Below are 17,947 nucleotides of genomic sequence, written 5' to 3' on the forward strand. Positions count from 1 at the left end.
GCTCCTGACACAAAAAAAAAATTGGTCCATTTCAACCAAGCATCAGGCATTGCTTCTTTCTGGTTGACTATCTCCATTGGCATCTTGTTAATGACTTATGCATATGATCTGGTGCACATGTGTCTTCAATATTTTGGGATGTTTAGGTCATTGGCTCCAGAGTTGCTTTTGTTGATGTGGGATTTGTGTATTGATAGTGTTTAAATGCAATTTGTGCTTTTATTGCAACTGATTGCATCATCCAGAATGTACCATAGTGTGGAAAGAGTTACTTGCCAAGAAGCTATGATGTCCTTGATGTGTGGCTGGAACTAGGGAGTATCCAGACACAAGTGTTTGTGCATACCGATTGCGTCAGTTCAGTTGAGTTCTGTCTGCCTAGAGTTTGAGTCAAGTTCTGTTGAAGAACAGAACAGTCCTGTGTTCATCTAGTCTGCAAGTCTGTTTGTGTTGATTACTGCTGCATACAGTAAAACTTTGTAAATAGTTTTACCAACGTCTCTGAGTGTCTCTTCGTTCTGGGCTCCACTGCTTCCGTGTAACTACTGTTGCGCTGCAAATACTCTGACAGCTTTGATCTCGCTGGAACCACTTGTTCCTCAGCCTCTGAATCTTTGTCCAGGTTCCTACTGTGCTCCTGGATTGTGACACCTTCATTGGTGGAGGAGAGCAGGAAACAAAAGTATAGAAGATCCCCACCACTCCTGTAGAACATGAAGACGGCTTCCATTCTTCCCTACATAGACAGTTCAGACAAGAAGGATGTTCTTGAGCTAAGGATGAACATTATAAGACCTATGAGAGGTGGCTTGGAGATCTGGATATGGTGTCTGAAGAAGAGAAGGTTTAGAGGGGACATCATAACTACATTTAAATATTTGAAAGGATGACACATTGAGGATGAGCTTGTTTTCTGTTGCTCTAGAGCAGGGGTTCTCGAAGCGTGCTCCATGGAGCTCTTGGGGCTCCATGAAGCATACTGAGGGGCTCTATGGTTTCCTCCTCCTCTTCCCCTTCCAAGCTTTCCTTCCTCTTTCTTGCTCCTCTCCTCCCTTGGCTCCCAGATCCTTTTCCTTTTACCTTCCTTGCTTCCAGAACTCTATTTCCCTCCCATTGATCAGAGGTGCTTTGATCATACTTTTCCCACATAGTAGAGGGGAGTTGAACTGGATGGCCTCTGAAGTTTATGCTATTATTATTATTATTATTATTATTATTATTATTATTACAAAGGCTGGGTGGTCATATTTTGGGAGTATTTTCATTGTGCTTCTTCTGCATAATATCTATATATATATATATATATATATATATAAGGGTAATGAAATTTCGGCCTAGGACAAAACAACAAAACTACACATCCCAGAAACACTAAACTTGGCAGCACAACCCCTCATCCATGCCTCTACGTTCATACAACAAAAAGAAGAGAAAAATAAAGTCCCAATTAGAGGGAGAAGAATAATTGTTTTTATCCAATTGCTGCCAGTTAGAAGGCTAAGCTCCGCCCACTTAGTCTCCTATCAACCCACTCAGCCCAGGGGACAGGCAGAGTTATTTATTTATTTATTTATTTATTTACAGTATTTATATTCCGCTCTTCTCATCCCAAATGGGACTCAGGGCGGATTACAATGAACACATATATGGCAAACATTCAATGCCAACAGACAAACAACATTCAGTTTTAGACAGACACAGAGGCATTTTAACATCTTTCCAGCTTCACGATTCCGGCCACAGGGGGAGCTGTTGCTTCACCGTCCATTGGTGGCTGTTCTTCCTCATTCTTTTCCTCGTGACCAGTTTTATAGTGTTGTAGATTAGTTAAATTAGCCTCACACATAAAGCGTACCTAAATTTTCCCTACTTGACAGATGCAACTGTCTTTCGGGGCTGCTAGGTCAACAGCAAGCCGGGGCTATTTTTTTTTAATGGTCAGAGGCTTAACCCTACCCGGGCTTCGAACTCATGACCTCTCGGTCAGTAGTGATTTATAGCAGCTGGTTACTAGCCAGCTGCACCACAGCCCAGCCTCACTTAGGCCTCACTTAGGCCTCTTCCACACTGCCTATAAAATACAGATTATCTGATTTTAACTGGATTACAGTATATGGCAGTGTAGACTCAAGGCCCTTCCACACAGCTATATTACCTATTTATAATCTTATATTATCTGTTTTGAACTGGATTATCTGGACTCCACACTGCGATATAATCCACTTTAGTGTGCATTTTATACAGCTGTGTAGAAGGGGCCTTATATAATCCAGCTCTAAGCAGATAATATAAGATTATAAATATAATATGTAATAATTACTGTGATATAATAATACAGAACAATATAATCTCTAAAATCAGGACAGTAAATAAAGAACAACACTCTGAAAGCATAAGCCACAGCAACGCGTGGCCGGGCAAAGCTAGTATTAATATAATATAATACAATTTCTTGGGGCTCCACGAGAAACTTTTGCATCAAAAAGGGTTCTGTAGTTGAAAAAGTTTGAGAACTCCTGCTCTAGAGAGATTAGGACATGGAGCAATCGATTCTAACTACAACAAAACTGAGACTATACCTAAATATTTGGATGAATTTCCTGAGGTTAAGAGCTGTTCAACATTGGAATGTGCTGCCATGGAATGTGGTGGGATCTCCTTCTTTGAAGGTCTTGAAACCAACATGATGGCCAACTGTTGGAATTACATTGGTTGAGTATTCTTGCATGGCAGAATGAAGTTGGACTGCATGGCCCTTGGGGTCTCTTCTAGTTCTATGATTCTATTAGGTTCCATGCTATTAATTGACATTAGAAGTCTGAAGAATCCCTCTTACTTCTAGATCTACAAGGAACCATTTACCTGTCTCCATGGGTTTCAAAAAGGTACCTGTTGACCTTCCCAGATTCCAAGAGCATACATTTTCTGGGGCAGAAACACTGAGCTAATAGCCAAGTTAATTTTATCTTGCAGGAACATTGCTAGCTGTAAAATGCAAACTATCCACTCCTAAAAATAGAAAACAGGTGGTGATTGTGCAAAGAGCTGTAAGCACCAAGACAGCTGTACTTTTCTCCCAGCTATCCTTGCACTCTTCGGCAATAAGCAGCAAACATTGTGTATGTATTTCTGTACCATTTCCACAAGACTTTGTGATCCATGCCGGGCCAAGGAAGTAAGTCAACTAAGTAGAAGATCAATGTGTATTCTGAGACTATTGGGATATATTTTCCCACTGCAAACTCCCATGTCCCCAGAATGTCATCTATGGCAGTTCTGCATGGAATAGTCTCTATATCCAACCATCACTTTGCTTGTGTTCCATTTTTCTGGCAGACTGGGACTCAAGCTGGCTTACAGATAGATACAAGATACAATAAGAAAATATAGAGATAAACACATCTATAGATACGAGGGTTATCCAGAAAGTAGATTACGTTTTGGAATTAAAAATGAACAAAGTATAGGAGAAAACATTTACCATATGCAGTTGAAAGCCACATCCAAATACCACTTCTCAACATAGTCGTCATTAAAATCTAGGCGCTTATCATAGCGATGAATGAGCTTGGCAACTCCTTCCCCACAAAACTCTACCACTTGCGTCCTCAATGCAGCATTTTGGCGACGATGCGCAGCTGTGGGAAGGGGTGACCGGCTGGTTGAGGACGCAAGCGGCAGAGTTTTGTGGGGAAGAGGTTGCCAAGCTTATTCATCACTATGATAAGTGCCTAGATTTCAATGGGGACTATGTTGAGATGTGGTATTTGGGTGTGGCTTTCAACTGCATATGGTAAATGTTTTCTCCTATACTTTGTTCATTTTTAATTCCAAAATGTAATCTACTTTCTGGATAACCCTTGTATTATAAAAGTAAAAGTATGTATGTATGTATGTATGTATGTATGTGGCTGGGACTCCCACTTCTACAGACAACAATGACCTCCATGGCTGAGGAGCCATCAAATACCACATTCCAATGACATTGCAGGTTATAGAGAGCACCATGAACATGTACAAGAGCCGCCAACCCATGCCAATGTCCTCCACAAACACAATACTGCTCCCCACCCAAGTGAATTCTTTCATGCAGGGACAATTTCATCCTAGACTTTATGTATTTCCTCCACCATGGACATCTCAGTGTTTCTTAGTCTCTCTATTCGTGTGGAATTTGCATAATCCCGCCCACTGCCTCTCCCATAACCCTTTCCTACACTTTTCTACAGCAAACAGAGCAAAATTGATCAGAAACTGAACATAACTAGAGGTGTTTGGGGGATTGACTCAAAATGATGGAAGTTGTAATTCACCCTGTATCAAGAAAGAGTGCTGGCAATGGACCTGGACCCAATTTGGCACACAAAAACCCCAGGATCAACAGAGGTTTGGGGGGAATTGACCTTGGTTTATAGGAGTTGTAGTTCACCTGCATCTAGAGAGCAGTGTGAACCCAAACAATGATGGATCTGGACCAAACTTTACATGCATAACTTATATACCCAAATTTGAATATTGGTGGGGTTTAGGGGGAATTAATCTTAATACTTGAACGTTGTAGTTCCTTTTTTTTCGTGTCAGGAGCAACCGGAGTTGCTTCTGGAGTGAGAGAATTGTCCGTCTGCAAGGACGTTGCCCAGGGGACGCCCAGATGTTTTGATGTTTTACCATCCTTGTGAGAGGCTTCTCTCATGTTCCCGCATGGAGCTGGAGCTGATAGAGGGAGCTCATCTGCGCTCTCCCCGGGTGGGATTCGAACCTGGCAGCCTTCAGGTCAGCAATCCAACCTTCAAGTCACAAGGCTTTTATCCCCTAGGCCATTGGAGGCTCTGTTGTAGTTCCTGGGAATTATAGTTAATTTACAATTAAAGTTTACTCTGAACCCCACCAATGATAGACCTAGCCCAAATTCGGCACAGAGAACCCCTATGACCACCTGAATATATACTGGAGGGATTTGGTGGGACTGGCCCACCATGATGAGAGTTGTAGTTCACCTTGCAGTCAGAGCCCCATTGCTGACGCATTTGGAGCAAACTTGCCACACATGCCCAACATGACCAACTGTAAGTACTGATGTAGTTTGAGAGGGTTGACCTTGCATGATGGGTGTTGTAGTTCACACACAACCTTATGCATTTTCTTAATGGGAGCATTCATAAAATCCAAAATAAAGTATGACTTTTTCAAATAACCCAGGCATTGCTGGGTACCCAAGTTAGTGCTAATATCAATATTAAAAACACCACAGCTTAATAAGCCCCTTTCTTGGAATTATTCAATTTCCAAAAGCTTAGTAGAAAAGGAAGGCATTAACTTGCTGCCCGAAGAACAATAAAGAAGTGGCTGTCCAGGACTTGGGGGCAGCCACAAAGAAGGCCTTATCCGCATTGCAGCAGTCTAGCCTAGTTTCTCTGAGTCTAGTACAAACTTGTAAGACCAGCTTCTCTCATCCCTTCAAAAGCTGTCCTCTGTTGTGGAAAAATAGCAGGATTGAGCAGTGTCTTTTTTAGCTTCTTTGGGTCTCTTTGTTTAAGCTCCTTATCTTTCTGAATGCTTGATTTGTATTTATAGCCAGACACAGCCGCATGGCCTGTGTGTATCTTAATTATACTTGAGTACACTGACAAATGCCTTTTAGACAGTGTTTCTTGTTGCCATGACCTCGGGTCAATTCTTCTACGCATGATGGATGCCTATCCTCTTTGATCATATACATTCCAGGGCTGGAAAATCCTATTGGCAACACAGGTTCTGACTCTTCCCAAATTCTTTGTGTCTCTGATGTTTGTGGAGCTTGTCCTTCTTTTTTGTGGCCAAATTTTGGGTGTATTCTTCCTGCACATAGGAAATGCCCACTGGAAAGAAACAAAATCTAGAACCGTGGTTCTCAACCTGTGGGTCCCCAGATGATTTGGCCTTCAATTCCCAGAAATCCTAACAGCTGGTAAACTGGCTGGAGTTTCTGGGAGTTGTAGGCCAAAAACACCTGGAGACCCCAGATTGAGAACCACTGACCTAGGAGATAGTTCTTGCTGAGAGAACATGTCCCATAGAAAAAGCCACTGGTCTCTGGATCTCTGAATTTCTGTGTTCTAGAGCAGTGGTTCTCAAGAAGCTTTGGACTTCAGCTCTCAGAGTCTTGGGCTGTTGTCCATGTTGGCTGGGGCTTTGAAGAGTTGACACTCCAAACTTCTGGAAGACCAAAGATTCAAAACTATTGTTCCAAATGAAGGTCTGGACCATCAAACCTGATGAACAGAATGCTGCTTATTGTGTTCTAATTCCCAGTTCTGCTTTTGTCCTCACCCAATATACTCATATGTATGTCTAGACCAGTGGTTCTCAACCTGTGGGTCCCCAGGTGTTTTGACCTACAACTCCCAGAAATCCCAGCCAATTTATCAGATGTTAGGATTTCTGGGAGTTGAAGGCCAAAACATCTGGGGACCCACAGGTTGAGAACCACTGGTTTAGACATTTAATTCAAAATATCAGTGTCAACACAATGAGTCAACTTACCCATGGGTGAATGTGAATAATACTGTACCTTAACTTTTATGACAAAGGAAGAAGTTAATTCATTCCAGCACTTCTGGGGAAGTTTTGTGGTTTTCACATGAACAGTTGTTCCTCCACATTTATGGTTTTGATTTTTGTAGATTTGATTATTCATGGATTTGATTCAAATGTTCTCCCTAGGAACCCTCACATCCTCCAGTGCAACCCTATGGTCCACCTCCTCCAGTCATACCAAAAAACGTTCACATTCCTATTAAGGGTGCATCTCTTAAATATCTAAGACCCCCAGTTGCAGTTGTATTTATAGGGGTTGACCATACAGTTGTCCTGGAGAACCTTAAATTTCCTTTATTTGTGGGTCCTGTGCCCCTAACCCTGGCGAACATAGAGGGATGATTGTATGTCAGATGTAGTTATGGATTCTCTCTGGTTGAACTTTCCTGTCCAGCCAGTGACATCTTTTGACCAGAACGTGTTGTCCTGATACCTCCAACCAAAGTTCTGCTTTAGGTCATTTCTTGACTGTTTCCCAAATCCATGTCTCCCCATCCAGCCGCCGTGTGCTAATCAAGCTTGCTAATTGCAATATTCACACTTGCTTTACACCGACAAGGGTTCCTTCTCCCACCCTGGACATTCCACAGATATCTATCTATCTATCTATCTATCTATCTATCTATCTATCTATCTATCTATATCTATCATCATAATCTATCATCTATCTATCATCTATCATCTATCTATCTATCTCTATCTTTATCTCTATCTATCTATCATCTATCTATTTTTCTTTATACACGCCACTTGCCTCACCTTTAACAGACCTTGATTATTCATGGATTTGATTCAAATGTTCTCCCTAGTAATCCCCACATCCTCCAGTGTAGCCCTATGGTCAACTTCCTCCAGCCATACCAGAAAACTTTCACATTCCTATTAAAGGTGCATCTCTTAAATGTCTAAGACCCCCAGTACAGTTGTATCTATAGGGGTTGACCATACAGTTGACCTTAGCTTTCCTTTATTTGTGGGTCCTGTGCTCCTAACCCTAGAGAACAAAGAGGGATGATTGTATCTCAGATGTAGTTATGGATTCTCTCTGGTTAAACTTTCCTGTCCACTTGCCTCACCTTCAACATACTTTGATTATTCATGGATTTGATTCAAATGTTCTCCCTAGGAATCTCCACATCCTCCAATGTAACCCTATGGTCAACCTCCTCCAGTCATACTGGAAGACTTTCACAATCCTTTTAAGGGTGCAGCTCTTAAATGTCTAAAACCCCCAGTAATGTTGTATCTATAGGAGTTGACCACATGGTTGTCCTGGAGGACCTTCGATTTCCTTTATTTATTTCAGATGTAGTTATGGATTCTCTCTGGTTGAACTTTCCTGTCCACTTGCCTCACCTTCAACAGACCTTGATTATTCATGGATTTGATTCAAATGTTCTCCCTAGGAATCTCCACATCCTCCAATGTAACCCTATGGTCAACCTTCTCCAGTCATACTGGAAGACTTTCACATTCCTATTAAGGGTGCTTTCTTAAATGTCTAAGACCTCCAGTAATGTTATATCTATAGGAGTTGACCACACGGTTGTACTGAAGGACCTTTGATTTCCTTTATTTATTTCAGATGTAGTTATGGATCCTCTCTGGTTGAACTTTTCTGTCCACTTGCCTCACCTTCAACAGACCTTGATTATTCATGAATTTGATTCAAAAGTTCTCCCTAGGAATCTCCACATCCTCCAATGTAACCCTATGGTCAACCTTCTCCAGTCATACTGGAAGACTTTCACATTCCTTTTAAGGGTGCTTTCTTAAATGTCTAAGACCGCCAGTAATGTTGTATCTATAGGAGTTGAGCACACGGTTGTCCTGAAGGACCTTCGATTTCCTTTATTTATTTCAGAGGTAGTCATGGATCTTCTCTGGTTGAACTTTCCTGTCCAACCAGTGACATCTTCTGACCAGAACGTGTTGTCTTGATACCTCCAACCAAAGTTCTGCTTTAGGTCATTCCTTGACTGCTTCCCAAATCCACGTCTCCCCATCCAGCCGCTGTGTGCTGAATTCCTAATCCCAACCAATAAAGCCGCTGCCTGTCGCAGCTTTCCTTTCTCTCTGTTTTTGTTTCCGAGGGTTACTTTTTCAAGATGTCATTACTTTTCAAGCACATTCATGCTTCTTAAATCACTTCAAAAAGGAAAAGAAAGGAACAGTGGTCTGGTAACGTATTCCCCTCGACTATTAATGCTCACTTTTTTGGGGAGATCCAAATCCTCCGACATAAAGGCTTTCTCCAGAACACGAGGCATTAAAATATGAAGCTTGCACACAGATGTGCACACAAGCAAACACACACACAGGCACAGATAGTCTAAAATGGCTAAAGCGACGTTATTTATTAGCCGTACCAAGAAACACCGTAAAGCATTCCCTGCGTTCAGCAAATTGCACCGCCTAATGCCGTATCTAGTTACCTGAGTGCTGGAGGTACATAGTCTGGCCTTGCCAAGAAAAGCAACCCATAATACTTCTAAGAATTTTAACTGTAGGATATAAAATCTGTGGTTTCTGCTTGTTCTTGGCAACGACATGAGAGTGAAAGCCAGATACAAAAGTAAATAGAAGGAGCTGATTCTGCGGATGCTGCCGCTGTTGTTCTCTGCGGGCTGGCTGTTGTTTTTCGCACTGATGAAAGCTGAAATGCGGTATCATTAAGAAACTAGGGGTTGCATAATAATTCTGACACTATTTACTGGAGAAAAAAAAGGAAGATGAAAGGGAGAATCTCTTGCACAGTGAACTTTTGAATTGCTCCATGCGGAGGCCGGAGTGAACTACAGCTTGTGAAATGAGAACCAAGAATGAAACGTAGAAAAGGCTGGTGTGGTAACCCAAGGAATTTTCCTATTTTGACTGGGAACTTCAGTGTGTCCATGCAAACTTTGGGGTGGGGAGACCCTTTCTAACCTTCCTTGCCCCTTTTCCCAGTTTGAAAGCAAAAATGTAAGTAGATAAATAGGTATCGCTTTGGCGAGGAGGTAAACGGCACCCTGAAAAACATGCCAGCAAAAATCCAACTAGGAAAGGCGTCCATGGCTCATCAGCGTGGAAAATGAAACAACAGCACCTCCCCATGGCTGAATTGAGCACAACCGGATGCTGGAGATAAAAAGCATCTGTTTATGTACTGTCTATGTCTATTGTATATCGGCAATGAATATTTGCCATATATGCACCTATAATCCACTCTGAGTCCCATCGGGGAGATAGAGTGGAATATAAATAAAGTATATATTACTATCATCAGTTTGATTTCCAAACAGGGCGTTGTGAAACTTAAGGGAAAACCAACAATCCCAAATACTTTAATTATCCCATGTGATGACGTCCTTGTTTGGTTGTACCATAGGAAAAGGCATCGGCTTTGTCTCTTAGAACAGAACATTAAAGTTGGAAGTCCATTTTGTCATGGTTTGCAAAGGCACTGTGCTGAGTGTGTTAACTGGAAAATGAAGTGCATGAAGCTAATTGTCTGAGCCTGCAAATACCTGGGGTGTTGTGACTCAGCTGGAACCTCAGATTGACTCTGATGTGGATGATGGGATTCAGGTTCACAATCAGGTTCAAAATGTCCCTGTTGTAGAAGATGAGTAGCAGGGAGTGCTAGTTCATTTTCCCACAGCCAGGAATGATGTTGTTGATACTGAAACTAGCCAGGTGCAAATGGACTTGGAAAATGAGGACAGTTCTCAGTCTGACCTTGACGAAACAGGTTCCTTAGATTGAGCTGACCGTTTGGAATTCAGGGTTCGGAGGAGTGTGAGAATTGCAAACAAGAGGGAGGCTAGAGGCCAGAGAAATGCTTTCATGGTTTGCAAAGGGTATTAAAGCAATGTGTTTGGAGACAAACCTTTGTCAAAGCAACTTTCGTTTAACCAAGAAGCAAGCTCTCGTTTTCCTGGATTACCTTGCAGCTTCTGTGTTCATGTTCTTGGGACTTTGTCATGCGCTATTGGGACCTTGTTTATTCCTCGTGATTTCTGGATTTATTCTCTATGGTTTTATTTTGTAACCATTTTTGGAACTTTACTTTTGCTTTTAAATAACCTTTTATCTTCTATTTTCTAATAAACTAAAAATACTTCAACCTGTGTGCAGTTTGGTGTATATAGCAAGGTGAAGCTAACCCGAGGTGCGACATGGGGGCTGATTTGATACTGTTTCTGTTCTGCTGCTGTAGAACCAGTTTGGACAAGTCTTTGTAGTGCTGACTGAGTACTGCTGATGAAGAGAGCAGTGTACGGAGAGATGCCTTGCTATTTTGAGGCCTGTTTGCTGCTGAGAAAAGAGGGTGAAGAACCAGGACTGTATTCTTCTCTGACGCAGATTTGTGGACTGAGAAAGGACTGCTTATGACTATGGACTTCTGTAAGTGATCAGAGGGACCACTGTAAATACTACTGGTTTTTTTTTTTGATCTCTTGGAATCAGTAAAGTTCCTATATTTTTGTTCTGTTATTGTTCTGCGGGTGACTCTGGATCATGGGCACACGTAAGAGCTTCCATTTATCATCATCAATCCGTAATACAGTTGGTCCAAACCATGAAAGATGCCCATCCATCCCCTATTCATCCTGCTTGGGTTATTCCCAGTGCCATCAGGTTCACCATCTTAATGTTGCACCCCAAGGCAGCGTGAACACTGGAAACTAGACAGAGACCAATAATCATATAATATCTTTATTAAAGCAAATATAAATTCAGGAATGCATAAGCAGAAGGGATGAGTGGGAAATAGTTCTTTGTGGAAAGGTATGAATAAGTCCAAAAAGAGATGAAGGAAAATGTCCAATATTATTGTCCAAAGTCCAAAACCGAAACACGCTCAAACTGTTGGGAAGTTTGAGCAGGGAACAACAAGGGAGCAAGGCTGAATAACAAGGCCCCCAGTCACTAGGAGATCGTGGATATCAAAGCAGGAACAAGACAAAGCGAAGATCAAACTTGATTCAGGAACAAGGCAAGGAAGTGAATTTACTCCGGTTTAAATCGGGAGGAGCGGCTTGGCTTGGCCGCCAGAAACAGGAGGCTTGGCTTGGTGAAATCAGGGAACTGGAGTCGGTGAAGTGTTCTCAGCAAAATGCTACGTTGACACCGCAAATTGTCTGCAGTGCCAGGCACTTTTATGGAACAAAGATCAGATCCCAACGAAGGGAGACCAAACTCCCCAAAGGTTCCCAAGGGAATCTTCTTATCCACAATCTCCTCGAGATGCCAAGCGGTTACTCCTTCTAAGCCCTTGTTTTTCTGATCTCTGGCAATGCAAAAACTCCTTTCGGTTGAAGGGCACGTTCTCTGGGGAACTCTGAACATCTGGTTCAGCCACGGGAGTAACATCTCCAGTATCTCTCCCAATTAAGGAAGCATCTGAACTATCAACAGACGGCAGCTGTAACTGGCCAGGGGAGCATCTGCACAACTCCGCCTTGTGCGCCAGCTGCACCCGTTTCTTGGGAGGTCTGACTTGGCCACGGTGGTCCACGCTCTGGTTACATCCCGTTTGGATTACTGCAACGCGCTTTACGTGGGGCTGCCTTTGAAGACGGCCTGGAAGCTTCAATTAGTACAACGAGCGGCAGCCAGGCTTATAACTGGAGTGGTGTACACAGAGCACACCACTCCTCTGTTGCGTCAGCTCCACTGGCTGCGAATATGCTACCGAGCCCAATTCAAAGTGCTGGTTTTGGCCTACAAAGCCCTAAACGGTTCAGGTCCAACTTACCTATCCGAACGTATATCCTCCTATGAGCCCATGAGAACTTTAAGATCGTCTGGGGAGGCCCTGCTCTCGGTCCCATCTGCCTCACAAGTGCGGCTGGTGGGAACGAGAGATAGGGCCTTCTTGGTGGTGGCTCCTCGGCTGTGGAACTCCCTCCCCAGTGACATCCGGCAGGCTCCATCCTTTCTGAGTTTTAGAAAAAAGGTGAAGACCTGGCTTTGCGAACAAGCGTTTAATGAATGAATTATGATGGCTTTAACTGGTCCGGATTAAGGTTACGTGCAAGGTTTATGTGGACGACTGGATTAAGTATTTTTATTGTACTGTTTTAAATGTATTTATTGGATTATTTTAAATTGATTGTTTTAATTGTTATGTTTTATTTTTGTACTGTATACCGGCATTGAATTTGCCAGATTGTGAGCTGCCCTGAGTCCCTTCGGGTGAGAAGGGCGGCATAGAAATGATGGAAATAAATAAATAAATAAATAAATAATAAAAGGAGCTGGGAGAACTGGGCAAAAGGTCAGAATAAGCTTCATCCTGGTCAAAGTTCATTTCTGGATCAGGTTCAGAAGCCAAAGGTGGTTGGGGTATGACACTTAAGATGCTGATGGTTGTAGGCCCTTCTTCCATTCTTGATGACTGGCAGCAGACCCTATGCAAACCGATGGCCCGCATATTCCCCGTGTCAGACTTCGGCAGCCCTCTCTTGTGTTTGCTCCCTGAGTCTGTGCCAGGAGGAAGACAAGCCGCCGCTCTGCATTTGTTCAAATGTCTGGTGTCAGTGTTTGTTTTATTAAGATGGGTGAAATAATACCAATGCGTCTGAAAGCACGGGATGCTGGAAAAGGCTAAGTAAGCATGCATCGGGTTAAGAAATGCGGCAAGCTGCTTATGAAAGCAAACTGTTCTTTTGATTTTTAAACCTTTCACCTTGTGCCTTTCTTTGAATGATGCCATTCAGAGGAGGAAACCTAATCCTCCCATAGTTTATCCATGCTCAGTTGCCTGCCAACTCCGCTGCTGCTAACAAAGAGGAAATTACCTTTATATCTGTGCTCTCCTATCATCCTAGGCAACTATTTTTTTTTCACAATATGAATTTTGTCATCCTTCCATCTCTAAAGTGCCATCCTGTTGACCAGAATGGAAAGTCCTACTTCTGAAGCTTGCTTTACAAGGTGAAGGTCAGGGCAAGAGGTCAGAAGACCATAAGGGAATCTACACTGTAGAGTTAATGCAGTTTGATACCACTTTAACTGCCATGGCTCAATGTTATGGAATTCTGGGAGTTGCAGTTTGGTGCACTCTTGGTTAGACAAGGCTTGCAAAACTATAATTCCCAGGATTCCATAGCATCGAGCTACAGGAGTTAAAGCGGTGTCAAACTGCATTAATTCTACAGTGTAGATGCAACCTGGAGCCTTAGGAGCCCATAACAACCTATGGGAGGCTGTTATGGGTTCTACAGGAGATTGTGACTGAAAAACAAAACATCTTTTGAATTTTAGATGTAATATTTTGTAATGCAGTGGTTCCATGGGACCTGAACTTTTTTTTCAAGGTTCCATCAAATGCAAAAAGGTCAAAAGAGGTTGGATTCAGACGATAGATAAGATCAACCTGTTGCGTGATCCATTGGTAAAAGCATGAGCTTTAGAAGCACTATTATGCTTTCCACTCCCTTCTATCGATTGGCATGTTTGCTTTGCTTTTTGTTACGTATCTTAAAGTCTTCTTGAAGCAGGTAGGATTGTTCAGGATGAGTGAACTCCTGGTTCATGTCAAGATCTCACAATATTTTTGAGACTCCGGAAGTAGCTTTGTGGTTTTGTGAACATGATAAACAAGACTGCAACACCAACCAATCTATTAGCATGGGCTGTGGTTCCCAATTTATGACCATATATTTTGTTCCGATCCAGCTGTTCAAATCTATCTATCTATCTATCTATCTATCTATCTATCTATCTATCTATCTATCTATCTATGTATCATCTATCATGTATTGCGGTGTAATGTGTTGCTCCCAAGATGTCTAATATGCCCTAGGGAAAAATACGTAAACACAATGCATGCTTTTCAAAAAGAAGATAGTATGCCAATTGCTTGATCTCATTTGATCATAAGAGACAGGCAGGTCAAACATCTATTAAATGTCTCTCACTTTCCATTCACCAAAGCTGCCTTTGATCTGTTAATTCCAAATTTATAAGGTTAGGAGATACGCAAGCATTATCAAATTCCTTTTTTTTCTTTTTTGTCTTCCATCCCTCTTTGGGTCAATCCAAAATAGTCTATGAAGCAAAGCTAATGTAACACAACTAACTTTGATATGTCTCTATCTATTGTATCTATCTATCATATCTATCCTCCATCTATCATCCATCTATCATCTATCTATCCAGATAGATGGAGGATAGATACAATAGATAGATAGATAGATAGATAGATAGACAGATAGATAGATAAGAGACATATCATAATTGGTGGTTACATTTGTTTATTAAATAAAGACTATAAAAAGGGGAAAAAATCAAATCTCAAAATCCAAAAACATAGAAATAATTCAAGGTAACTTTCAGGAACATGAACACAGGAATCTCCCCCAGATAAACTCTTCAAAGGGGCATAGGCAAAGACAGGAACATGAAACAAGAATCTTGACAATTCAAGAACCAGGAACTTGGAAACACGAACAGGAGACTGATTTCCCTTTAGCAACGTTGTCTCCTCTGAGATGCTTGAAGCCAAAGTACTTGATTTAAGCCCATCCAGGTTTCCATAAAATCATGTCTAAGGCACCTGGAATTCAGGGCCTTATCTCCGATTTGCTGGGAAGACCTAGTTTGCCTGCTTTTCACCTCCTGTGTTCACAAATCTAATCTACTCTCTTGAAATCTCCTCAACCTCCTTGTCTTCTTAAGGCTTTTTCTCTAGGGACACAGTACTTTCAGTTTCACTGGTTACGTGGGAATTATCTAAAGAATTCAAACATCAGCCGGGTCGGGCTGATCTATCTGCAATTCTCTCCGAACACTCTCAGACGCTTCATTTTGAAACCCCTCATCCTCTGAATCTTCTGACGCTTGCCAGACTACAACACATCTATCTATCTATCTATCTATCTATCTATCTATCTATCTATCTATCTATCTATCTATATTATCACCTATCTATCTATTGTATATTTATCTCTATCAATCTATCATATCTATCTCTTATATTATCTATCTATCTATCTATCTATCTATCTATCTATCTATCTATCTATCATCTATCTATCGATCATCCATCCAGCTATTTATCATCCATTTATTTCTTCTATTATTATCATCTATCTATCTATTGTATATCTATCACTATCACATCTATCTATTTCTTCTATTATCTATCTATCTATCTATCTATCTATCTATCTATCTATCTATCTATCTATCTATCATCCATCCATCTATTTATCATCCATCTATTTCTATTATTATCATCTATCTATCTATTGTATATTTATCTCTATCCATCTATCGTATCTATCTCTTCTATTATCTATCTATCATCTATCTATCTATCTATCTATCTATCTATCTATCTATCTATCTATCTATCATCTATCTATCGATCATCCATCCAGCTATTTATCATCCATATATTTCTTCTATTATTATCATCTATCTATCTATTGTATATCTATCACTCTATCACATTTATCTATCGCTTCTATTATCTATCTATCTATCTATCTATCTATCTATCTATCTATCTATCTATCATCTATCTATCTATCTATCTATCTATCTATCTATCTATCTATCATCCATCCATCTATTTATCATCCATCTATTTCTATTATTATCATCTATCTATCTAATGTATATCTATCTCTATCAATCTATCATATCTATCTCTTCTATTATCTATCTATCTATCTATCTATCTATCTATCTATCTATCTATCTATCGTATCTATAATCTATCTATCTATCTATCTACCTACCGTCATGACTCCTTTTACTGATTTTATGCCACAAGCTCACTTTTTGTGAAGTCCACCTGCACATTCAATCCTGATTCCCACTTTCCTTTTGAAAAGCTTGTCTTCCATTTGCATTCCCAATATTTTGCTTTCACCTCTTTAACTCTCTTTTTTTGGGGACGTGGATGGCAGGCTGGAGCCAGCGAAGGGCGGGGCTTCCTTCCTTTGAAGCCCTGATGAGGAGAAGGCCTCTTTTGTCTGCCGAAAGCCTTAAGGCAGATCTAAAGTGAGCAAAGGAAGCCAGGAAGGTTTGAGGCTTGTTAAATGTCACCCAAATGGCTCTCTTTATGCATTGAAATATCAGTCCTCTCCTCTTATAGGAAAATGAATCGCATTACCACTAAAGGAAGCGAGAGTCTTTGTTGGCGGAGACTGGGAGTCTACTGCTTAACAAGACGCTTTTAATTCCTCCCACCCCCAACTCCACTTTTTGACCTATTCCTGCCCTATGTTAGAACTCTGATATCACAGTTTGGACAAGATAATAAGAATGTGTCAGTTATTCACCACTGGTTATAGTCATTGGTTGCTCCCAAGGATTTTTTTAAAAGCATCCATTTCAAACATCATGGAATATGGAGAACTAGATCTGCTTGTTTGATGCAGCATGATGCGAATTTGGCTGCAGCAGTTAGCACTTTTTGCAAGGAAAGTGGATCTTACAATTGGGCATAGAATACACTAAAAGGGTTTGTGTCTATATATTTATATCTAGAGCCCCCGGTGGCACAGCATGTTAAAGCACTGAGTTGCTGAACTTGCAGACCAAAAGGTCGCAGGTTTGAATCTGGGAGCAGGGTGAGCTCCTGCTGTTAGCCCCAGCTTCTGCCCACCTAGCAGTTTGAAAACATGCAAATGTGAGTAGATCAATAGGTACCGCTCCGGCAGGAAGGTAACGGCGCTCCATGCAGTTATGCCAGCTACATGACCTTAGAGGTGTCTACGGACAACACCGGCTCTTCAGTTTATAAATGGAGATGAGCACCAATCCCTAGAGTCGGACACGAATGGACTTAATGTCAGGGGAAAACCTTTACCTCTAACATATACCTATACAGTAGAGTCTCACTTATCCAACATGGCCATACAGCCAGGAAAACTCACAGCAATCCTTAGAAATATGAACTCAATTTGCCTAAGTTTCCAACAGACTTCACAACCTCTGAGGATGTTTTGCCACAGATGTGGGTGAAACGTCAGGAGAGAATGCTTCTGGAACATGGCCATACAGCCCGGAAAACTCACAGCGATCCTTAGAAATATGAACTCCATTTGCCTAAGTTTCCAACAGATTTCACAACCTCTGAGGATGTTTGCCATAGATGTGGGTGAAACGTCAGGAGAGAATGCTTCTAGAACATGGCCATACAGCCGGGAAAACTCACAATCCGTAGAAATATGAACTCCATTTGCCTAAGTTTCCAACAGACTTCACAACATCTGAGAATGTTTTGCCATAGATGTGGGTGAAACATCAGGAGAGAATGCTTCTGGAACATGACCATGCAGCCCAGAGAACTCACAACAATCCATAGAAATATGAACTCCATTTGCCTAAGTTTCCAACAGATTTCACAACCTCTGAGGATGTTTAC

The sequence above is a fragment of the Anolis carolinensis genome, unplaced genomic scaffold, assembly GCF_035594765.1.
Source record: "Anolis carolinensis isolate JA03-04 unplaced genomic scaffold, rAnoCar3.1.pri scaffold_9, whole genome shotgun sequence".
Lineage (NCBI taxonomy): Eukaryota > Metazoa > Chordata > Lepidosauria > Squamata > Dactyloidae > Anolis > Anolis carolinensis.